The sequence below is a fragment of the Rattus norvegicus genome, chromosome 7, assembly GCF_036323735.1.
Source record: "Rattus norvegicus strain BN/NHsdMcwi chromosome 7, GRCr8, whole genome shotgun sequence".
Taxonomy (NCBI): Eukaryota; Metazoa; Chordata; class Mammalia; order Rodentia; family Muridae; genus Rattus; species Rattus norvegicus.
Genome location: NC_086025.1, coordinates 30,901,155 through 30,926,047, shown reverse-complemented (window position 1 = coordinate 30,926,047; position 24,893 = coordinate 30,901,155). Strand labels below are relative to the sequence as shown.

The window sequence follows — 24,893 nt, the reverse complement described above, 5'->3', positions numbered from 1 at the left end:
GTATGTATGTGTATGCATGCATGTATGGTATGTATGTGTGTAAATGTGTTGTGTGCATGCATATATGTGAGCATGTATGCATGCATGCGGATGCATGTGCATGTATGTGTGTATGTGTGTGCATGCGTGTCTGATGTATATGTGTGTATGTGTTGTGTGCATGCATGCATGTGTGTGTGTGCATGTATGGTATGTATGTTCATGTATGTGTGTGCATGTATGTATGTGTATGCATGCATGTATGGTATGTATGTGTGTAAATGTGTTGTGTGCATGCATATATGTGAGCATGTATGCATGCATGTGGATGCATGTGCATGTATGTGTGTATGTGTGTGCATGCGTGTATGATGTATATGTGTGTATGTGTTGTGTGCATGCATGCATGCATGCGTGTGTGTGTGTGTGTGTGTGTGTGTGTGTGTGTGTGTGTGTGTGTGCAGGGTAGAGGCTGACATCAGGAGTCTTCCTCAGTCACTCATGACCTTAACTTTTGAGACATGGTCTCTCACTGAGCCTTAAGCTCCCTGGCTCAGCAAGGCAGGGCAGCCTGTAAGCTCAGGGACCTCTGTCTCCTCCTCCCCAGCATGGGGATTACAGACACACACAAACCCGCCTGGGTGTTTACATGGGTGCTGGTGATCCAAGCTCAGCCATCATGCTTGCCTGGCGAGCAGTTTGCCAATGGAGTCATCTCCCCAGCCTAGGACTATAACACTGGAAAGAAACACAGTGGGCCAAAGCTAAGGTGAATCTTAAGAGTCCATGGGACTGGGAGGTAGATGCCAAATGGGAATCCCAGCCAAGAACTCCATAGGGGAACTGTCATTTCCATTACCCCACCTAAACATAATGTCACTGTGGTTGCAGGCGTATTGTTCTTGTTTTATAGACAAGTGAAGACATAGGTCTTTGTTATTTAATATCTTCATGTTGAACAAAGCTAAGACTCAAAGGCTAATCTTCTGGTTTCACCATTACACAGGAAGCCTTAGTTACTGCTGGTTATGACAACGACGACAAAGACAAAGACAGAGACAACAAAGATGATGATGACGATGATGACGATGATGACGATACGGTGCTGGAGCTTAAACCCAGGTGACTCTACATGCTAAGTCCTCACCCTCCAAGCAGCACCCAGACTATTTACTTGTAAAGCTCAAACATCTTTTCTTATCAATGGCTACACTGTAGTCTCCATGTACTGTTCTGTCAGTGCCGAGGAAGACTTGAGTTCAAGTCCCATTTGCTGTCTCCATGTCCCTGGCCAAATGCAAGCTCTACATTCCTCCTTCCGTCATCTTTAAAAGGAGAATAAAATACCTTCAAGGGGGTTCCTTTGAGGATGGCTTGTGTGGTGGGTTAAATAAAAATAGGTTCCATAGGGCATGAAACCATTAGGAGGTGTGGCCTTGTTGGAGAAAGTGTCACTAGGGGGCAGGCTTTGAGGTCTCAGTCACTCAAGCCAGACTTAATAACTCACCGTCTCTTCCTGCCACCTGCTGATCTGGATGTAGAACTCTCAGCCACTCTCCAGCACCGTGTCTGCCTGCACACTGCTGTGCATCCTGCCATGAGGATAATAGACTAAACCTTGGACCTTTAAGCTAGCCCCAATTCCTTATAAGAATTGTTGTGGTCACGGCATCTCTTCATAGCAATAGAAACCCTGAGACAGTTTGAGATGGTGTGTTGTGACGGGTGAGGGATATGGGGCGAAAGATGTGGTAGGGTGGTATGGGATGTGAGGGTGTGGAGTGTGGCACATGGGGGTGGTTAACATAAAGTTTACTAGAGTTGACATCCATGGCAGCTTTTGGTACCGGTGTGAGGAAACGACAGGGGGAAAGGGCCGTGAGCTTGTAGTAACATGCAGTTCTCCAGACTTGACTGCCCCAGCTAACAGGATTTAGAACCAATGAACGCAGGTTATAGAAAACTCCCAAAGGATTATAATGTTTGTCGTTTTAGGCAGAGTGTGCGTGCACACACATACAGGTAAGCATATCATGTGCACACAGAGGAAACACGCCCTCAACATTATACTGCACGGTGGATAGAATTCATCCAGGAGCCCTGTCTGTCACCACACATGAACACTGCAAGTGACAGAGTGAGATTCATTCTGCGGGGGCTGCTGACCCACTTGGGTGAACTTCATCCCAGAAAGTTAACATGCGGTAAACATCGACCAGTTTAAGGTTAGAGAGTGGTCTGAGTGTATTATGGTTTAACTGCCCATGTCACTCCAAAATTCATACTGAAATTTAATCCTCAACGGGACAGTTCCTTGAGGGAGTGATTTACACACAATGACTCTACCTCTGTGGAGGCAATTAGGGCCCCATATGTCAGGCTTCAGGAAGCCCCCTGGTCCTTTCTGTTATCTGAGTTCATAGGGTTCAACCCTACCTCTGCCATATGACGGTGCTGTGAGAAAGGGCAAGACCCTGTCAGCCAGTAACTTGATCTTAGACGTCCATCTCTAGAACTCTCAGAGACATATTTCTACTACTTAGCAATTAGCTCAGCTAAGATATTTGCCAAACCAGGCTACACCGACCAAGTTAACAAGCTGTACTATCCTATTGTAACTGTTAGGAACATTAGCATGTTTCGAGGCTAAGGAAATTGACAATGAACACTAATTAACTCTCCATGGTTCTCTTTAAAATGGAAGCCACTGATAGAATATCAAAGAGCCAACAGATTCCTTAGTAATAATTCCATCGTGAACACAGATTTTGGAGTTGACTTCCTATGTTTAAGTCCACTGTCAAACTATATGATTTGGGAAAAATAAATTTAACCTCTCTGTGCTTCGATTTCCATAGAGAAAAGAAAATGAACATACATCCCATAAGTTCACTGAGAATAGCAAACAGATTTATTGATAAAGCTTTCAGACAGGCACTGAACACACGACAGTCAGTAGGTGGTCCCCCATTGTCACGGATCTATATGCAGAGAATGCCCAGATACCAAATGCTTACTCTGCTAACCATAAGTCCATCCTTCTCTGATGCCTAGCTTCCATTTCCAAAAGCACAGCACTGTGAAAAACGATCTCCTTGAATTCTTGGATCCCGCACACCCTGACATAAAGCCAAGAGCAGGGCAGAGGCAGTAAAAGTATTAGGTATGAGGACAAAATAATAACAACAACAATGTTTTAAAACACTTCAAAAATAAGTCATGGGATGTATGGTGTGGTGGTTTGAATATGCTTGGCCCAGGGAGTGGCATGATTAGAAGGTATGGCCCTGTTGAAGGAAGTGTGTCACCGTCGGGGTGGGCTTGGAGAGAGCTTCCTCCTAGCCACCTAGAAGTCAGTCTTCTAGCAGCCTTCAGATGAGGATGCAGAACTCCACTCCTCCTGCACCGAGCCTGCCTGGATGCCGCCAGGCTCCCGCCTTGATGATAATGGACTGAACCTCTGAACCTGTAAGCCAGCCACAATGAATTGGTGTCCTTATAAACATTGCTTTGGTTATGGTGTTTCCACAGTTGGTGTCTCTTTACAGCAATGGAAACCCTAATAAAGACATGTGGTATTTATTGTGTTCCTTAAGGGTTAAAAGGAAAAGAAAAAGGATTCTAAACTTAAGATCACTTTTCTTTTTCCCATGGGGTTAAAGAGGAAATGCCTAATAATAGACATTGAAAGATTCATTGAAATTAAATGATGCAGTCTCCTATCACGAAAAGAGAAAGTGCCACTACCTTAGGGTTTTTATTGCTGCGATGAAACCCCATGACCAAAAAGCAAGTTGGGGAGGAAAGGGTTGATTCAGCTTACACTTCCACATTGCTGTTCATCCCCAAAGGAAGTCAGGACAGGAACTCACCCAGGGCAGGAACCTGGAGGCAGGAGCTGATGCAGAGGCCATGGAGGGGTGCTGCTTACTGGCTTGCTTCCCCTGGCTTGCTCAGCTTGCTCAGAACCCAGAACCACCAGCCCAGGGACAGCACCACCCACAGAGGGCTGGGTCTTCCCACACTCGATCACTAATTAAGAAAATGCCTTATAGCTGGGTCTCATGGAGGCATTTCCTTAAGGGAGGCTCCTTGCTCTGTGATAACTCCAGCTTGTGTCAAGTTGACACACAAAACCAGCCATACAGCTGACCCCTTGTCAACTTGACACACAAACACATCACTATTAGCCCACAGTGGTTACTTTCTTATTCATCCCCAAGATCTAAATAACTTTTTAAAGTCCCACAGTCTTTACAAATTCAGACACGTTAAAATTTCAGTCTCTGTAAAATGTTCAATCTCTTAAAATCCAAAGTCTTTTACAATTCAAAGTCTCTTAACTGTGCGCTCCAGTACAATACTTTTCTTACTTCAAGTGGGAAAAAAATCAGGACACGGTTGCGGTCAAATCAAAGCAAAATCAAACTCCAACCATCCAATGTCCGGGATCCACTCAGGATCTTCTGGACTTCCCCGAAGGGTTTGGGTCACTTCTCCAGTTCAGTTCTCACACACGCAGCTTGCTGTCTGGGCCCTGGCTGGCTTCACCTCACTGCTGCTCCTGTTCTTGGTGGTCGTCACATGGTACTGGCATCTCCAAAACACTGGGGTCTCCTGTTGCGACTGGACTGCACTTTCACCAATAGCCTCTCACGGGCTCTCTTCCTGGTGCCAAGCCTCAACTTCTAATACTTGACATCTCCTGGGTCTTCAATTGCCACTGAGGGTCCAGCTTCACCAATGACCTTTCCTGACCTCTCACAGTGCCGAGCTTCAGCTGCTCTCCATGACCCCCTGGGTGACTCTTATACATTAACAAGTCCGGCTGCCAGCACCAGGTATAACCTCGGCTAACTCTGGAACACGGCCTCTTTGTGCTGTCAGAAAACACTTCCCGGAAGAATTCACCTCAGTGATGCTGGTCTCTTCTTAGTCACTGCTAATTTCTTAGCTCCGGCTGACCAGCATCAATCGTCCCAGTAATGCAAAGGTTTCGTTTTAGTAATTCTGTTATGTTGTTAATCATGGCTGATTCTTTAGCCCCAGGCAACCGGGACCACAGAATCTCAAATCAAAAGAGAACCGGCTTGGATAGTCTTCAATCTTCCCTCTGAAATGTCACAAGCCAGGTCTCCGCCTCCTGCACGGCTCTCAGTGTTGCTATCATCCAAGCTGCTACAGAACATCCCACTGAGATCTTAAGGCTCAATGGCTTTTCTCACCCAAGTTCCAAAGTCCTTCTACAAGACTCCCCCAAAACACGGTCAGGGCTGTCACAGCAGTACACTGGCGCCACTACACTGGCGCCAACTTGTCTTAGGCTTTCTATTGGGGAGAAAAGGGCTTATTTGGGTTACACTTCCATGTTCCTGTTTATTATTGATCAGGACAGGACCTACCAACAGTAGCTGATGCAGAGGTCATGGAGGGGGTGCTGCTTGCTGGCTTGCTTTCCCTCACTTGTTCAGCCTGTCTTCTTACAGAAGCCAGAACCATCAGCCCAGGGACCGCACCACACACAGTGGTCTGAACCCTGCCTCATTGATCACTAATGGAGAAAACACACCACAGCTGGATCTCCTGGAGGCATTTCCTCAACTGAGGCTCCTTCCTCTCTGGTAACTCTAGCTTGTGTGTTGAGTTGATAGAGAAACCAGCCAGTACAGCCACCTTGGAGCTAAGGCTTGTTATATCCATTCACTGCATCTAAAACAAAATGAAACTAACAGAACTCAGCCAGGTTTTCTTACTAGCGTTAAGTTTAGCTGCTAAGAATTGGCTTTATGTAAAGATCACAAAAGGCAACAGGAATTCAATGACATTCCCATCGTTACAAATGTTTGGCCCCTAAACATGCAGCCGGGGATGCTGAGTTTCCAGCAGTCAAACGATTGCTGTCTGAGGTGAGGTCCTAAGCAAGAGGCTACCATCTACCATGCAGTCTGACTGTCCCTTCAGAAACATCCTGTTGAAACTTAGTTCCCAATATGAAGTAATCGGAGGGAGGGCCACTAAGAGGAGACTGGGTCACGAGGGCCCTGACCTCATGAGTGGATAAATCCACAGGTGGATTCGTGGGTGATTGTGACTTGCTTACTTGGGCTCACCATAGCTTTGGGGCACTGCAGAGTCCCCTGAAGCTCTCATCATATGTGGCCTCCTGTCATTGGGCACTTCAACCTTCAGAACCATAAGAAACACCTTTTAAAGAACAAATCGCCCACTCTGTGATATTTAGTTATAGCAGCAGGAAATGGACCATGAGGGACCCGCGTGATGTCAGGAAAGAGTGTGACATACAAGCATGAAGACCCGAGTTCAATTCCTGGTACCTACATAAAAACCTAGGCACAGTGGCACACTGCTTTAATTCCAGTGCTGGGGAGGTGGGGATAGGAGGATGCCAGGGTTCTTGCTGGCCAGTCGGTTTAGCCAATAGCTCCTGGTTCAGCGAGAGACGTAGTCTTGAAATTAAGACAGAGTGGTACAGTAAGACGCGGAACACTGACCTCTGTCTTTGCACCTACACATACACATATATGAACACGTATGTGCACGCACAAAGACAAAAGAACAAGCATGGAGGTGTCAGAGAGGGAGACAATCATAGACTGAGAAAGAATTATACTCAGATAAGCAGAAAATGCCAGGATTTAGAATTAACGATCTGGCAGAAGCCCAGAAGGGCCAGGTTTCCAATGTAGGCCCTTGGAACAGGAGCCCAAGCAGTATGGAAGCTATACTATTGCAGGAGCAAGAGATTCTGATCTTTGTGAGAGGAAAAGAAATCAATTGCTCCAAAAACTAATTCAGTGGAAAAGCATCTACGGCATAAAAAACTACCCAACTCCCACAAAGAAATGCAATGTGAACAAGTCAGTCCATTTCGTCAAGTTGAGACTCCTCACGGGTTGTCCCACTTCTCTCTGTAATTTATACAGATACTTTTCTGGAAGTGTTTATCAAATTATTCATCACGACCCCTGAGGCAAAGCAAGAGGAAGTCTTTACTTTTCATTTACATTTAATCTAGAATAGCATTTCTTATTGCTCCTGGAGTTGTAAGACCCACAGCCATTGCTTATGTCCAGCCATTACCAGTCAGACCTATTTTATCTTGTCTTTGCAATGGCCCCCCTTTCTCCACTGCCTTGCATCAAATCAGAGACAGGATATCCTGTTGCCAATTTTCCGTATTAACCACTTCTTTCATTGCTGCAACAAAACGCCTGACGGAAAGCAGCGTAAAGAAGGGAAGGTTTGCTTTTGGCTAAGAGTGCCAAGGTCTGGTCGGTAACAGTGGAGGAGAGTTATGGCAGGAGCTGGAGGGAGGCGGTCACATTCCATGGGGAGGAATGGGTGCTGCCGCCCAGCCCCCCTTTCACCTTTTCATTCAAAGAATCCAGTCAGGGGCATGGAGTCACCCGCATTTACACTGGTTCTTCCCACCTCACTAACTTAATCTAGAAACTTCTTCACAGAAGTGCCCAGTGGTTTGTTTCCCTGGTGGTTCTAAATCCTGCCAAGCTGGCAGTCAAGATTAACGATATTTTAATACAATGTATTGCTAAAGGATGAGACCAGCCAAGGCAGTGGAGGCTCAGGACTGGGAGGCAGAGACAGGTAGATTTCTGTGAGGTCAAGGCCAGTCTGGTCTAGAGATCCAGTTCTAGGATGGCCAGGGCTACAGAGAGAAACTCTGTCTCAAACAACTATCAAACAAACAAACAAAACAAAACCCAGCCAACTTAAAAAAAAATATGACAACTTAAAAACATGAAAATAATACCACTACTATAACACACACACACACACACACACACACACACACACACAGCCCAAAACTTGACTTTAAGACTTTTTTTTTTAGATTTATTTATTTTATTTATTAAGTACACTGTAGCTGTCTTCAGACACACCAGAAAAGGGCACCAGATCTCATTACAGATGGTTCTGAACCACCTTGTGGTTGCTGGGATTTGAACTCAGGACCTCTGGAAGAGCATTCAGTGCTCTTAACCACTGAGCCATCTTTCCAGCCCGACTTTAAGACTTTTAAGATGGTGTCTACTGCTTAAATTTTCAAATGGCTCAACTTTAAACACACACACACACACACACACACACACACACACACACACACACACTTTAGACAAACTGAATGTGAATTTGAATGAGTAAAGAAGGATTTGTAAGTTGGGCAGTGGCCAGAACCAAAACCGTCCAGGGAACTCTGCCCCACAGGACCGGGCAGGAAAACAGTTACAGACAGCAAAAGAAGGCCAGGAACACTCCATTGCCTGGAGCTTGGCAGTGCCCTGTGGGCATGGCCTGATCAGCCGATAGCTCGTAACTGGCTGAAACTTAGCTGGTGTGGTTGGCTGAGACCAATCTGTTTGTTACTAAATATACTCCAGAGTTTGACCTTCGAGGATGTTTACCTGCTAAACTGGGTCGTTGCCCTTTGGGCAGGGCTTCAGCTAATAGAAACAAACTCGGTGCAGGGGCAGTTTCGTTTAGTGATTCTGATTTACAGGTTGTTAAATCATGATTCAGTCTAGGCTCATTAGCCACCAGCCAATGGGTCCTCCTTTCTTATTACATTTGCATAATTTGTTTGCTACACTTAAAAACGTTACATATTTATTCACGAAACATCGGGTTCAGATGTGTGTTTTAAGCCACAAGAAGACAGCGTCGTCCCATGCCTTAGAGCAGAACATCCAGTCCTTTGCCTGCGTTGCTCAGGATTGGCGGAGTAGCAGTGGTAAATGGTGAAGCAGTCACAGAAGGTCCCCAAGCCCCAGCCTCGGAAGGTAGCTAGGTAAGAGCGCATTGGTATATAAAACTGTTCACGGTAAGTTTACAGAGCTGGATAGCTTCCAGCAAGACGATAATGCTGATGGCAGTGCCAAGTGCCATCAGGGTCATCTCAAGACCCTGTGTGAGGCAGGGTGTCACCTGGCTGTGCATCTTGGCCTAGCATAGTCCTGGTTACAAACGTCTGCCTCCCTAGACAAGTAGCTGTGGACACTGTGCTTATGTGTTTACAGATTTCCCTGGTACTTCTCGTTATGGATACAATCCAAACCACATACTACTTAGCAAATATAATTAAATAAGGACCAGCTGCACCGCGTAACCACTGAAAAGTCACCACCATTCTGAAAAGGAAGGGATCTTTAGTTCTAAGTCAAAGCAGTTCTAGAGCAAGCAAGGAGAGCTGGGTATTTAGTGAATGTGTAAGAGGTACATGCAGCCTTCAGTACAGGAAGTGAACCCTGTCACCGTGAGGTAACGTCCCTTTTCTCCATTTCTCGGAGAAATCCAGGCTTTCTCTGGATCAGGCCTTCTCGTGCGTGGGCAACAGCCGTTACTTACGGGGCCGTAGGATTGCAAGTGCCTTCCTCACACCAAAGGAGAGGACATCTGCAGCCCAGCTCTTCCCGGTAGGCGTTCTGGCTAAGAGGGATTCTTTTGTACTGAATGGATGAGCACAGCCTTTCTTCTGATCAGCACACAGTCAGCTTCTGCTCAATACAGGTGATTCTACAGCGGTGCGCCTGTTAGGAGTGCACAGGGAGCCATGCTAGGGAGGTGACCCATGACAGTCCACGGCCAAGCTTTATATTTGGTCTGCTCGGATAAGACCCCCACCATTCATTTCAAATGGGTGTAAATTTAGGGGAGAGAATGCCTTCAACTGTCCAAGTACAGGCCGATGCCCAGACTTGGCGGGCGCTACAGACATTCGTTGAGTTGCATATAAAATGATTTAAAAGATCTCAAAGGGGGCTGGAGAGATGGCTCAGTGGTTAAGAGCACTGGCTGCTCTACCAAAGGTCCTGAGTTCAAATCCCAGCAACCACATGGTGGCTCACTACCATCTGTAATGAGATCTGATGCCCTCTTCTGGTGTGTCTGAAGACAGCCACAGTGTACTTATATATAATAAGTAAATAAGTAAACAAATAAATAAATAAATCTTTAAAAAAAATCTCAAAGAAAGAGAACCCAAACCTGAGAACGCGCTAAAAGGTCCCAACTGCACTAAAAACCATAGTCTGCGTTTGTATAAATGGTTGGCTCTTCTGGTTGGCTATGTAAACAAGTAGCACTCGGTTGTTCAAATATTTGTCGTTATCTCTCCTGCCCCCGCTTATGACATAAGACAAAGAACCATACCGCCCTATGTCAGACTCCTAGAAGCAGTGACTAGAACGGTGGTTACTGGAGACTGGGGTAGAGTAGCTAGGAACAAAGAAATGTCAGTCAAAGAGTACAGGGCGAAATGAGAGGGACAATCCTTCGTGGGGAAGTGCACAGAACCGTGGCTGTAATTAGCAGCATCGACTTTAAGTTTGCTTGAAGACTAGCTCTCGGAACTGGAGAGATGGCTCAGCAGCTAAGGGTAGGTAGTTCTTGAGCTGGGCTTGGTGCTGTACACTTTTAATTCCAGCACTGGGGAGGCAGAGGGAGGTGGATCTCTGTGTGAATCTGAGGCTGGCCTGATCTACATAGTGAGTTCCAGGACAGCCAGGGCTGCCTCCTGAGACCCTGTCTCATAAAACCAGAAAAAAGAAGGAAAGAGAAAAAGAAAGAGGGCCTGTTGTTCTTCCAGAGACCGGAGTTTGAGTCCCAGCACAAACATGGTGGCTCGGAACCATCTGTAATTCCAGTTCCAGAGGGTCCGACACCCACTTCTTCATGAGCAGCAAGCGTGTAGTCTGCACTGAGTTACAGGTAAGCAAAACACCCATACGCATACATACAATCTAAAGAGGGCTAGCCTTCAAATATTCTCCCACAAAAGGTAAGTAGGTGAGATGGTGATGGGCACATTAATTACCATGATCTAATCATTACGACAGGCCACCACACAGTTAAACATCCTACCTCATATGATGGTCCAGTGGTTACTCCCAGCTCTCCGTGAGCCTGTTACAGCATCCACGGAATCCTTTTCCTCCACACGACGTCTACAAAGCTGTTGGTATACCATTGTGCCCACCTAGGGTTCTTTTAAACGTGCGCAGCTGCTGCTGTTAGGGTTAGCTTTATTAGTCTGCCATCACTCACGGGTTTCAACAAAACCTGACATCAAGCTGTCAGAGTTCTTATTTTTACTTTTTTCCTGACACAGGGTCTTATTCCATATCCCAGGATAGCTTAGAACTCATCACGTAGCTCAGGAGAACTAAGAGTAGTTCTCCTGCCTCTGCCTTATGGGTCCTGGGATCGTAAGCCATGAGTACCACCCACTGACATTTGTCTCAGTGAGGCACCTTTCTGAGACTCCTACAACATCTGGAAACTCATCCACAGGTTTCATCCCAGTCCCTATAGTATTTTCCACTATAGATAACATTCCGTTTGGCCTCCAACCAACAGAAGTGTTGTTCTCAGGTAAATGCCAGTCATCGGGCTGCCTCCCACTCCACCGCCCAACATTGTTTCCAACGAAATTGGAAATAAGGGGTTTCAGGAGCCCGTGGTGGAAATTCAGATTCAGTAGGTGTTGCTGCTTCCCAACCAGGCTGACGTAATGAGCGCTCTCCGAGAATGCTGGCCGGCTCCTGCTCATCAATCCGTTCTTTCCTCATTGCTGCATGGAACTGAGAATCCATCACCAACTACAGATGAAACGCCAAAGAGGAACCGTGGAAGAGGCGGACAGCGTTCCCGTTTGTTTCTAGCACGGTTTCTATTCTCCCCAGCATCTCCGAACTCCTAATCGTTGCCGTCTGGGATGTGAGTAGACTGAGTTTTCCCAGTGCCTTCCCATCTACCTGTCCTTTTTGTTTGTTGTTGTTGTTGAAAATTTTACTGAGACAATTGCAGTTTTGCAATGGCTTCTAAGAAGGGATGTGGAATGTTCTCCTGTGCTCTTCACCCATTTTTCTCCGGCGGTTTCCAGAACCATGTTTGAATGCTGACACCGGTACAATCTATTCATCTCACTCAGTTTCCACACACAGAGATGCAGACCAACCGACAGACAGACACATATAAGACAGGGTCTCCCAATGTAGCCCTGGCTGCCCTGAGACTCAATATGTACACCAAGCTAGTCTCAGACTCAAGAAAGACCTCCCGGCTTTATCCCCTGAGTGCTAGGATTAAGAGTGTGAATGACCAGGGCTGGGGATTTAGCTCAGTGGTAGAGCGCTTACCTAGGAAGCGCAAGGCCCTGGGTTCGGTCCCCAGCTCCGAAAAAAAAGAACCAAAAAAAAAAAAAAAAAAAAAGAGTGTGAATGACCATGCCCAGCCAGGCCCCATCACACTGTCCAACTATGCCCCCAGTCAGAGACAACAGCCCGACTCTACAAGGACCACTCTGGGGACAGCAGTATAGACCTGTAATCCAAGACATAGAGGTGGGAGGATAAGGGCAGCCTGGGCTATATAGCAGGATCTTATCTAAATAAAACAGGAAAAAAATGGAATAGAACATAACAGATCAGCATGAAACCAAAAACCAAAGGATTAACCTGGTTTATTCTTCTGTGTTTGGTTTTGACATCCATTGCCATTAGCGGGGGTGGGGAGGGTTGGGTGTGAGTTGAGAGGCTACACTTCTGCTCAACTCTTTGTTGATCTTTTGAACAATTCCTCACACAGCAAATTCTACTTTTCAAATATACTATTATTTTTTTCCTAGACTAAAATAATGCTTCCGTATTCTTAAGTTTCTCTATTTTAGACTCTCATTTCTTTGCAATATAGCTTAATAAATAGGTGGAGAGATTTTACTTTGTCTTCCACTTTGTAACAGAGATAGTTTTCTCTCAATTACAGGTGTTTATAGGACATATTTCCTTTGAGTATTGAACACGGTAGCATGTTCAGCTATTTGAATGGATTAAAACACTATTTTTTGGCGCAGACTAGCTGATGAACGAGATCGCATTCTGTCCAACTCTGGGGGACAAAGTGGCTACTTACTGCATGTGGTGGCCAAGAGCTGACTTTGTTAGAGGGCAGACAGTGAATGCAGGCTTTATAGATCAGCCCATGTCTGCCTCACCGTTTCAGCTCTGCTAAGGGCAGTCAGTAGTAGCCACGATCCAGTGATGGGGTGGATTGTGTCGAAAGCACTTTATACAAACGGGCGTTTAGCTGTAGTTTGCAAAACCTTGGTCCGAGCCAATCGTGGTAAGACCATTTCCTTGAATGGGTATATGCCCAGTCCCAGGGGATGCCATATGATACAATCCCAGTGGATGTCATGTGACCCAATTCCAGAGGATGACATATGACCCAATTCCAGTGGATACTGTGTAACCTAACCCTGGAGATGGCATGTGACCCAACCCAGTGGATAGCATGTGACTTAGTCCCAGTGGATGCCATGTGACCCAATTCCAGAGGATGACATATGACCCAATTCCAGTGGATACTGTGTAACTTAATCCTGGGAATGGCATGTGACCCAATCCCAGTGGATGGTGTGTGACCTAATCCTGGTATAAGGCATGTAGGCCAAGTCTCAGGGAGGGCTCCCAAGAAACAGCATCTCTTTATGGCGGACACAAGGGATAACCCTTCTCTCTTCCTCTGGATGTTATCAGTTCTGGGAGTGATAGCTGGAACCTACAAATGGAGCCATCAAACACAGGAGAGCAGAGCCTTGAGAGAACCATAGAGAGGTCAGGAGCACACGCCTGGAGCCTGTTCCACTACTTGGGTAAAGGCAACAAACAATTGTTCCTTAAAGCAATGAATTAGCCAAAGGTTGTCTAAATTACTGCACCAGTGGCCCTACTTTAACGAGTACTAATGCATCCCAGCCACCTGAACCACAAACTCCACACCGGCAAATTAGAATTCTCCCCACTGTAAACAAGTCAGTGCCTCTTAAAATTTTCCTTCCCCCTCCTTTTGCTCAAAAAAGAAAAAAAATTAAATAAGAAATACCAGTGAGAGGAAATTAATAGCAAACCTATATTTATTTAATATGAATAGAAAGCAAGATTGATAATTTTTCATTTCCCCCTAAATTAATGTGTTTTTGCCTCCTCCACTCCCTGCAGCTTTGCTCCTCGGGCTTGGAGCCTCCCCTTGGCTGCCCTGGAAATGCTTGCTGCATGCAAATGCGTGTAGCCTCATCAGTCTTATTAGGCGCAGTTCCAACTGGCCACCCTACATGAACACAATTAAAAGTTAAACATCAATTAAAATTCACGGAATCCATTTAGCCTTCTGAAAAAAGCGCTAAATAACTGAACACATTTGGGGCACAAATTAATCTCCATCGTTTTCTCTAGCTCTCTTCAGTCATCAAATATCCTGGGTCTGGTTTAGACTTTTAATTCATTCCATCCCTACTGAGGAGGTGCCGCGTAAGCAAGGGTAAACATGAAGGGCCACGCGGCTCAAGTGTAGCTGGCCCACGCCGCGGTCTGTCAGCGATGGGGGCCCCTGAGTGCTGCGATTGCTGTGGTTTGATATGAAATGTCCGCCACAGGGTTACACATTGCTTTTCAACCGGCAGTGACATTTTATGAGGCTCTAGGGAGTTGAAAAGGTGGAGATCCTTGTTGGAAGAAGTTGGTCTCTGAATGTTATGCCCGGTCCTGGTGCTTTCCTCGTTCCCCAGCTTCTTATCTGCACGAGGCAAGCAGCGCCTCGCTCTACGCTCTCCCTCCTCCATGATGTTCAGCCTCACTTGAGACCCGGATAATGGAGCCGGCCATCCACAGGCCGAGAACTCTGAAACGCTGACACAGAATAAATAATTCCGCTCTGAAAGCTGCTCTCAGGGTGGTCTGGCCATGGCTAAGCAAGGCAAATGACTACAGAGAGAGGGGTGAACACTGCCCCGGGAGGGGAGATCTGTGGAACATCCCTTTCTCCAGACCTGTGTGGGCACGCTCATCTGCTTCCGGGGTCAGTAGGCATCTCAAGTGCTGCTAATACATTCCTGACGGAAAATACAATTTTCCTCCCAGATCTTTTTATTTCCCAGTCTTCTACTTACCCAGGCGCCCTCAATTCCACTCTAGGGCATCGGGCATCTCTCTGGTTGCTTGTTTGTTTGTCTTTCTGTTTTGTTTTGTTTTGTTTTCTGTATCCTCACAGCAACCCACCAATAGTTTTGTCTTTTACAAACTATTGTAAACTTTTACAAACATGATTTCCTTACTCCTCTGCTTAAGACCTTTGACTAGGGGTTGGGGATTTAGCTCAGCGGAAGAGCACTTGCCTAGCGAGCTCAAGGCCCTGGGTTCGGTCCCCAGCTCCGAAAAAAAGAAAAAAGAAAAAAAAGACCTTTGACTAAATTCAGATTACCCAAGATACAATCCACAGACCACATGAAGCTCAAGAAGAGGGAAGACCAAATGTGGATGCTCAGGCCTTCTTAGAAGGGGGAACAGAAATATTCATAGGAGAAGATATAGAGACAAAGTTTGGAGCAGACACTGAGGGAAAGGCCATTCAGAGCCTGCCCCACAAGGGTATATAGCCCATATACAGCCACCAAACCCAGTCACTATTGCTGATGCCAAGAAGCACATGCTGACAGGAGCCTGATATAGCTGTCTCCTGAAAGACTCTGCCAGAGCATGACAAATACAGAGGCGAATGCTCGCAGCAAACCATTGGATTGAGAACAGGGTCCCAGTGGAGGAGTTAGAGAAAGATTGAAGGAGCTGAAGGGGTCTGCAATCCCGTAAGAACAACAATATCAACCAACCAGAGCTCCCAGGGACTAAACCACCATCCAAAGACTACACATGGACAGACCCATGGCTCCAGCTGCATATGTAGCAGAGGATGGCCTTGTTGGGCACCAATGGGAGAAGCCCTTGGTCTTGCCAAGGCTGGACCCCCCCCCCCCCGCCCAGTGTAGGGGAATGTCAGGGCAGGGAGGCGGGAGGGGGTGTGTGGTTGGGCGGGGGAACACACTCATAGAAGAAGGGGGAGGGGTGGGATAGGGGATTTATGGATGGAAAACCGGGAAAGGGAATAACACTTGAAATGTAAATTTAAAAAAATCCAATAAAAAAAAAAGAAACAGAAGGTCAGCCTATAAAATAGAACAGAATGTGGTGTCCGGAACTAACCCCCAATATGTTTTAGGTATCTTTTTATTAAAACAGCGTTTGAAATCAGTGGTTAAAAAAAATGACAGGGGCTGGGGATTTAGCTCAGTGGTAGAGCGCTTACCTAGCGAGCGCAAGGCCCTGGGTTCGGTCCCCAGCTCCGAAAAAAAGAACCAAAAAAAAAAAAAAATGACTAGCTTCCCACTGCATTTTAAAAAAACGCGTGCACATGTGTGTGTGTGTGTGTGTGTGTGTGTGTTTTCTGCTGGTCGTAGGTAATCCCTGTGAAAGGGTTGTTCAATTCCCAAAGGGGTTGTGACCCACAGGTTGAGAACCACTGTTACTCCTTTGGCCTCTGAAGGCTGTCTGCATTTTTGAACTCATGGCTACTCCTCACCTCTTACTCTGGTCCTTTTATAGGCCACCTGGGGGTGACAGTGGCCTCGCCTGGATCACTTCTGTACTTCAGCTCACACATCAGACAGATTCTTTCACTGAGTAAGGTAACATCCTCACAGGGCATGGGGACATGGAGTGGGTTGGGGGGTTCCCAGGCAATCGCACAACCACAGTAACCCCCCCCACACACACACACAAAAAAACAAAGTACTTCCTTACTGGGACTTAACTAGCATATGCAAGGCCAGTTCAGCCCACACTGACCTCCTCCTGCTATAGTAATGGTTCTTAATCTCTCAACGTGTGAGTCAGGACCCCTTTGGGAATCAGATGACCCTTTCAGAGGGGTCACTAAGACCATCAGGAAACACAGATATTTACATAGCAATTCATAACAATAGCAGAATTACAGCTATGAAGTGGCAATGAAAATAATTGTGTGGTTGGGGTCACCACAACATGAGGAACTGTACTGAAGGTCGCAGCACTAGAAGGTTGCGAGCCATTGAGAAGCGGCCTCTGTCTGTTTCCGTGGGCCCCGGACTACCTGCACCTCCTGGTCTCCATTCACAGTTCTTGGAACGGCTTTTGTGGAGTGGCTCACACGGCTGATCCATGTCTTCGTGTAACAAGGTCCTACTCTCAGTGTTAGTGTCGCCTGAGGCTGTCCCCATTGGTAAGTGAACTCAGGGCGCGGGGGGGGGGTATCCAATCCGCCCTGCTTACTGAATTGCTGGGGCAATGGCCAACTATGATTGTTCAGTATTTATTAGAGTAATAAACCGCCTAGCAAACGCTTCTGATTTTCCCAAGGCACACCCTCACAACTCATTTGCTTTCATAATCCATACATTTGTGTAAATAGTCTTTAAAACTCATCAATATTTTTATCCTGCATCGGTTCCCAGGATAACACTGAGCAAGATGAAATGCATTAAAACAGCCATAAAGCCTACAAAATATTGAGGGGAGGGAAGGAGGTGGAATAAGGGGCTAGAGCTGAGAAAATTATGGATCATGTAATTACTATGTAGGAAGACTTAAAGGCATTAATTATAGTTGATTCTAAACTCAATGTGACTTTCAGTGGGATACGGCGTCCAACACTCAGACCTTTATGTTGGATGTTTTTAAGCAGAGAACAACTGTTCTTTGAACTCTCTCTCTCTCTCACTGACTCTCTCTCTCTCTGTCTCTCTCTCTCTCTCTCTCTCTCTGTGTGTGTGTGTGTGTATGTGAGAGAGAGCAAGAGAGCACATGTGCATTTGCATGCATGCATGTGTATGTGAGTGCGATGTATGTGGTATGTTTGTGGTGTGTGTGTATGTGTATGGTATGTTTGTGGTGTGTGTGTGTGTGTGTGTGTGTGTGTGTGTGTGTATGTGTACAGGTGCCTGTTTATGGACACATGGAAAGATATATGTAGTACTTTGAATGAAAATGATTCTCACAGGTCCTTAAGGAGTGACACTATTAGTAGGTGTGGCCTTGTTGGAGGATGTGTGTCACTAGGGGGTAGACTTTGAGGTCTCAGACACTCAAGCCAGACCTAGTGGCTCACTATCTCTCTCTGCCACCTTCTGACCCAGACACAGAGCTCTTAGCTCCTTCTCCAACACCATGTCTGCCTGCGCAGTCCCACCATGCCTCACGCCATAAGAATGGCCTAAACATCTGAACTGTAAGCCAGCCCCAATTACATGCCGTCCTTTATAAGAGTTTTCATGGTCATGGTGTTTCTTCACATCCATAAAACCCTACCTAAGAAAGTATGTGTGTCTCTATGTATCTGTATGGAGGTCACACGGCTGACATTAGGAGTCTTCTACTATCGCTGTCCACCATAGTTCTGAGATAGAGCCTAGAGCACACCAATTGGCTGGGTTGGCTGGCCAGTGGCCTCGGGGATCTGCCTATCTCCACCCTTCCCTACCTCGCCCTCTGTCCCAGTTCGAGGTTAAGGGCATGTGCCATTATGTTTGGCTTTTTATGTGGGTGCAGGGATCCAAAATCAGGAGGCACAAAGGTACAGGAAACACGTTACCCACTGAGCCATCTCGCCAGCCCTTGGGTAGACTTTTAAAAACAGACACATCATTATTGTATGTATTTATGTGCAATGACCCAACATCTATATGCAACGTATAATGATCAGGTCAGACTAATGGACATTTCCTCACAAATATATCATTGCTTCAAACATGCAGGTAACCTTTGGCTTCCTCTCTGTGAGCTCTTTATGACTGACAGCTCTGGGCGTGGTGTAGAACACTGGACTTACCCTGCCAAAATCCATCCCACCTCCTTCTACCCTTGAGTCTCCTATACCTTGTTCTGTGTGACTGTCTCAGGGTTCACCTATGAGAACTTGAAGTGTTAGTCTGTGTTTGGTTCATTTTGCTTAACGTAATGCCCTCCGATTTTCTTGGATATACTTAACAAAATATATAGTGAGAGTGTTACAGTAAATATTAAAAGCGATACACCATCCCACGCTGTTGCTGGCACCAGTGGGCCACATGGCACATGCAGGGTATTTTCATCTCAATCAGCAAAGCGTTTCAACCTGACTTGCCGATTTCCACCTCACGCTGCCACCAGCTACTCTCTGTCTCTGGCGGTCTCTCCACCTCCATGACTAGCCCCATCAGTGACCATCCATCTCACTGCCATGCCAGTCCCAAACAGAGACCGCCTATCTCACAGCTTTCTTGCTGTTGGCTCTGCTCACATCCCAGCATCCACCCCCCTACCCCCGTGGTTATAGTCACAATTCCCAGTATCCTGGTAAAATCGAAACTCCAGAAGCTTGTAATTTATCAATCAGACTTATATCAGTAAATTCTCACCCCACAAAACGTCCATACAATAAACTCTGAACCAATTAATATTGATATAAGCAACCCACCTAGATAAGACAAATTGTCTTATAAAAATCCATCGCTCATGAAATATTTATAACTACCTGTGGCCCTTTAAGGCCACACAGATCTGGGTCATCCTTGTCTGTTTTCATCTTGGTTCTTCCTCCTCCCTCTCTCTCTCTCTCTCTCTCTCTCTCTCTCTCTCTCTCTCTCTCTCTCTCTCTCTCTCATATCTCTCCAAAACTCTGTGCCTGCCTTACTTTTTCACTACCCAATCACTGGCCTTGCCTTATCTTGTGCTTGCCCTCACCTGCATACAGACAACAATGCACAGTGAGAGCTTTATGTAACGCACACACTTCAGTCTTCCAGGTCTTGCTCTGGAGCAGGCACCATTCCCACAGAGAACTATAGTTGGAATAACCTAATTTGCTCGTTCATAGAATAACAATGTGTAGCCGTGAGGATTCATGATCTCAGAGTCTCAGTGTTAAACCCACTGAAGAACCCACTCTACCAGTTTTAACTCATTGCACTGGACACAACTTAAGAGTTCATAAGAAAGCTCCACCCTGCTCTTTGGACACTGTGGGATTGATAGCTTGAAGGGCCCAGAGCTCCAGGTGACACATATAACCCAAGAGCCAGAAATGAAGTTCAATGTATCACTAAAGAATGTGTTACTTAGCTTCCAAACTATGGCCATGTCCCTGTTACCTGGGCTTCATCTTGAGGCATCTGACTTGTCTTCTAATTCATGTTCAGTGAATTGTGAAACTTTGCCTCAGTTCCTCTACTGGCTCTCTTCCTAATTGTTTTATCTCAAGAAATAAAGACATACACTCATGGTAGGCTACTCCAATACTGTAAAGACATCTAGAAAAAGTAGGTCTCCTTCCCATCCCAATTCTAGGTATCCTTAGCCATACACACACAGACACACAGACACAGACATACACACATACACAGACACACATACACATACACACGTGCACTCATGCATGCCCATACAGACACAGACACACACAGACACAGATACATAGACACACACACAGACACAGACACACACACACACACATACACACGTGCACTCATGCATGCCCCCCACATGTGTGTACCCATACAGACACACAGACACACACACAGACACACAAACACACAGACACACAAACACACAGACACACACACACATGTGCACTCATGCATGCCCCCCACATGTGTGTACCCATACAGACACACAGACAGACACACACAGAGACACACAGACACACAGAGACACACAGACACACACATGTGCACTCATGCATGCCTATGCATGGCACATACACACAGAAACACACACACACACACACACACACACACACACACACACACCCCAGAGAGGAATGGGAAATGATGAAGCCACATGACTACTTCACATAGAGGACTACAGTGGCTAGATACCAAGAGGCCATGGCCGAGGCTTTTACAAGGGTTCTCAGAAATCCTAATTGGATCCCAAATGTATTCCGTGGCAGCTGGGAGAACTTATGAAGTATTTAAGGGAGGCAAGCCTACAGCCCTGTCTACAACAACAGAGGAGGCTGAAGCCACAGACAGGGTGAGGTCACCCAGTAAGAACACCCATGTTAGGGCGGAAGCCCTGTCACAGATCTCAGCATTACTGCACGGACAGCAGAAGACACCCCTTTCTGACCTGCCAGAGACATGCTTCAAACTGGACACCTATCTTAATCACCCTACCCTAACGTCGCATATGTGTGTGTCCTGCCATCCCGTGGCATCTGCCACCCGTTTAAGGATTGAGATTTGACAGGCTGCATGTATGAAGACCTCCCCATATATACTTTTCTTCCCCTCACTATTGACACACTATCCTAAATTGGGGTATGCAACCACCAACCGGGCTCTGTTTGAGCAGTTCAGGAAGAAAGGGCTGAAATAGGCATATACTGTTCCCTTTGTGGCTTGTTGTCTGCCCAGAGAAGAGGGAGCCCACTTGGCCTTGGACCCAATAGAGAACTGTGAGTAATACCTAGCTGTTCCCATTGACTCCGAGACACAAGACAGAAATGAAGGCTTGCTATCCACATGTGACAGGGAGGTCTGGGGTTTGTAGTACAGCATGGGATCCTATGCTTCCACTGACGTATTCAACACATTGTTAGAATTGTAGCTAACCCTCCCTCAGCCTGACGAATGTATATATTTGTAACCAATGCCTCTCTCCAGACACCAGAAGTTAGCTGCTGGCCCTTCTAAGTCCATCTCTACCGTTTTCCAAAAAGCAAACACTGACGGGCAACTCAGAAGCCACACCGTGTGCTTTGAAGTCGTAGGTTACCAGGAATTGGTCAAATGCAGCCAATCGCCTGTTTTCATGTGGGCTGTGGTCTAAAAATGATTTTTAAATAACTGAATGATTGGAAAGAATGAGAGGAACGCTTTACAGCATGTGAAAATTACATGAAATTCAAATTTCAGTGCCTACGATGAAATTTTATTGGCGTGCATTTCCCCCACTCATTTAAATACTGTGTGTGGCCTCTTTTTACTGCAGCTGCAGGGATGAATAGCTGCATCTGAGACTGCATGTCCGCACAGCACAAAGCACGGATGTCTCGCCTATTGCTACGGTTTGGATAAGCGTCTCCTCAAGGCCTGTGTGTTAAAGGTTTGGCTCCAGCCCCTGGCACTGTTAGGAGGTAGAGAATTCTTTAAGAAGTAGAATCCAGGGACTGGAGAGCTGGCTCAGCGGCTAAGAGCACTGACTGCTCTTCCAGAGGTCCTGAGTTCAATTCCCAGCAACCACATGGTGGCTCACAATTATCTGTAATGAGATCAGATGCCCTCTTCTGGTGTGTCTGAAGACAGCTACAGTGTACTTATATAAATAAAAATTAATAAATTTTTTAAAAAACTGAATATGTTTTAAAAAAGAAGTAGAATCCAAGCTAGAACTATTTTTGGCCATATAAGCCACCGCCTTGAGAGGAATGCTGGGACCCTGTCCCAAACTCTTCTTTTTTGCTCCTTAGATCCCTGGAAGGGAGCAGCTAATTGACCCGGGCATCTCTGTTATGATAATCATTTTGTATTACCAAATCTAGCAAGCCTGACCAGCGGTGGGCTGAAACTTATAAAGCCATGAGTTGTAGACATCTTTTTATGTTGAACACCTCAGGTGCTTTTGTGAGCGTAGTGGGAAATGAACACACACACTCTAGGAAAAGTTCACTGATCCTTGACAAAGAAACCTGCCTCTATCTTCACTGTCTTAGTTACAGTTTCCATTGCTGAAAAGAGACATCGTGAGCAAGGGAACTCTTATAACGGACATTTAATTGAGGCTGGTTCATGGTTCAGTCCATTGTCATCATGGCAGAAAGCATGGCAGCCTGCAGGCAGACCTGGTGCTGGAGGAGAGGCTGGGAGTTCTACATCTCGACCCAAAGGCTGACAGGAGAAGACTGGCTCTCGTGTGGCCAGGAGGAAGGTCTCAAAGTGAATGAGGACTCTTCACTTCCTCCGACAATGCCACACTCCTAACAGTATCACTTCCTATGGCCAAGCATATTCAAACCACCACATCTACCATAGCTATCCTACAGTTCCAAAGGGCTGGAGTCGAGATGAGAAGCAGGTGTGAGTGGGCTCTAATCACATTCCTAACGAGTCATTTAGATCATTTATCAGAAACACAGAAGTTAAAATCTTACCCAGTACACCATGTAGGAAGGGAGAGCTTCTCATGCCCTTTCAGGGAGAACACCAAATGAATTTAAAGAAAGTTAGAGGAAGAAAGAAGAGAGAAGGAGGAGGGGAGAGAAAAGGGGGGAAAGGAGAAGGAAAGAGGAGGGAGGAGGAGGAAAAAGGAAGAGAAGGAGAAGGAGAAGAGGAAGAAGAGGAAGAAGGAGGAGGAGGAGGAGGAAGAGGGGGAGGAGGAGGAGGAGGAGAAGGAGGAGGAGTAGGAGGAGGAGATTAATTAAAGGTAAGTTACCACTCACATTTAATGGCTCTTGTGCGGGTTTTCATGAGTTAGCATCACTAAGAATTGTCAGCAATGAAACAGAAGTATCAAGTCATAGGAAGGAGATGGGGAGGGGCTGGGTGTAGAGAAAAGGGCCAGGAGCAGGCCAGCAACCCATCTGGGAAAGACAAGCAGGCAGTCAAAGCTCCATATGAATATGGCGTTCAGTGGCCAGTGCAAGTCTCCTAGGGGCACAGCAGGCATTCCTGACAGGAAGTAGCATTCCCTGGAGTAGGACCAGTGGTGCCACCGCACCATGCTCTTTCCCTTTTCCAGGTGGAAGCAAAGACAGCCTATGACAGATGGGCCTCGTTTTACAAGGTGAAGTATGTGTCCTCTTGGTCAGCAAGTGCAACACTGTTGGTGTCCATTGGTAAAATTGATACTATGTCTCAGTAATAATGCCATCTGGAGGCAACTTTGAAAAGCCAACTTTTTGCTAATTAACCCAGTTCTAAAGCCTGATTCTTCGAGCTCTGCCCAGCCTCCTCCGCCCCCCTTTAATGGAAACCACCTTTCCACAGGCAGATTTATTTCCCCTCTAATTAAAAGCATTCAGGACCACAGAAGTGGAGGCAGGGGGACACTAGAGCTGTGGATCTGCAGGGCTTGTTGAGACTGACAGACAGAGGTCAAGGTTGAGTCTCTTGAGGTTACCATAGAAAACCCGAGGGCCTTGTTCTCCATATGCCAGCCATCCTTTAATAATTCTTCATACAACATTTCAAAGGCTATGGGACTACTGGGCTGCTGTGGCTGTCTATGTCTCGTGGAGTTTTGTTCCTGTCATTGCTGTATGAGCCCCTCATGAACACTTTGGATCCTTTCCCCAGAACCATACATGTGGAGACACATCCCAAGAAATGGGTCTCCTGGATTCCTACTGCAAGGCCGGGGATCCCAAGTAAGGGATATTACTGGTGCACGGATAAACCTTGAAGGGGCTCTAAAATGGGTAAGGAGCACACAAGTAGCTTTTCCCCTTCTTCCACATTCACTAGTATGCTTCTAGTCAGATGGCCTGTGTAGTATGCCTTCCCTCTGTAGATGATTCACTGAACAGTTTTTTTCTCAAGAGAGGAGAGAGAGAGAGAGAGAGAGAGAGAGAGAGAGAGAGAGAGAGCGCCTGCAATGACTTCACTCAGATAAGAGCTGTCCTGGAGGTCTCTAGGCAGAAGTTCGGTTAACTTCACCAACCACCCCATTTGCAGGGGCACAGTCATGGTGAAGACGCTTCTCACATGGAAGGTTTTGCTGCAGTTCTGGAAAGTTCTGATCCCTTCTTATCTCGAAGGACTAATCTCCTTCTTACCGGCTAAGCTTCGGTAAACTGCATCTCACTGTGGGGCCTCTTGGGGTTTTCAAGCTGTCATGCAGCATTTATCTTTTCCCCTACCCAGCAGCAGAGAGGAGAGCTCAAAATGTGACAGAATTACGAACCAAGAGGAAAGGATTCCCAAGGGCTGAATCCCTGTCTCCAAAGCAATAAGAACATCCTACACAAAATGTAAAACACAAATCTCGGGCTTTCCTGAAATTTCTCCTTTTTTTTTTTTTTTTTTTTTTTTTTGC

General features: G+C 46.2%; 1 protein-coding gene and 1 long non-coding RNA gene across 20 annotated transcripts in view; one reads left to right on the top strand and one right to left on the bottom strand.

Moving 5' to 3' along the window:
• The window catches only part of Tmcc3 (transmembrane and coiled-coil domain family 3), a 277,437-nt gene that overhangs the window by 132,841 nt on the left and 119,703 nt on the right, over positions 1-24,893 (bottom strand). The window contains exon 2 of one of the 18 annotated variants that reach the window (XM_039079081.2): positions 9,364-9,545. The exons of the other annotated variants lie outside the window; for them this stretch is intronic. The gene's annotated coding sequence lies outside the window, so the exon portion shown is untranslated. The remainder of the gene's footprint in view (positions 1-9,363; positions 9,546-24,893) is intronic. 18 annotated transcript variants of the gene reach the window in all.
• LOC102554269 (uncharacterized) lies at positions 9,911-24,435 on the top strand. Of its 2 annotated transcripts, XR_010053667.1 has the most exons (3): positions 9,911-16,531; positions 17,001-17,103; positions 21,852-24,435. It is a non-coding gene; the product is annotated as an uncharacterized LOC102554269 (long non-coding RNA). The 2 variants fall into 2 exon arrangements; XR_010053665.1 differs by having other exon boundaries at positions 9,911-17,103.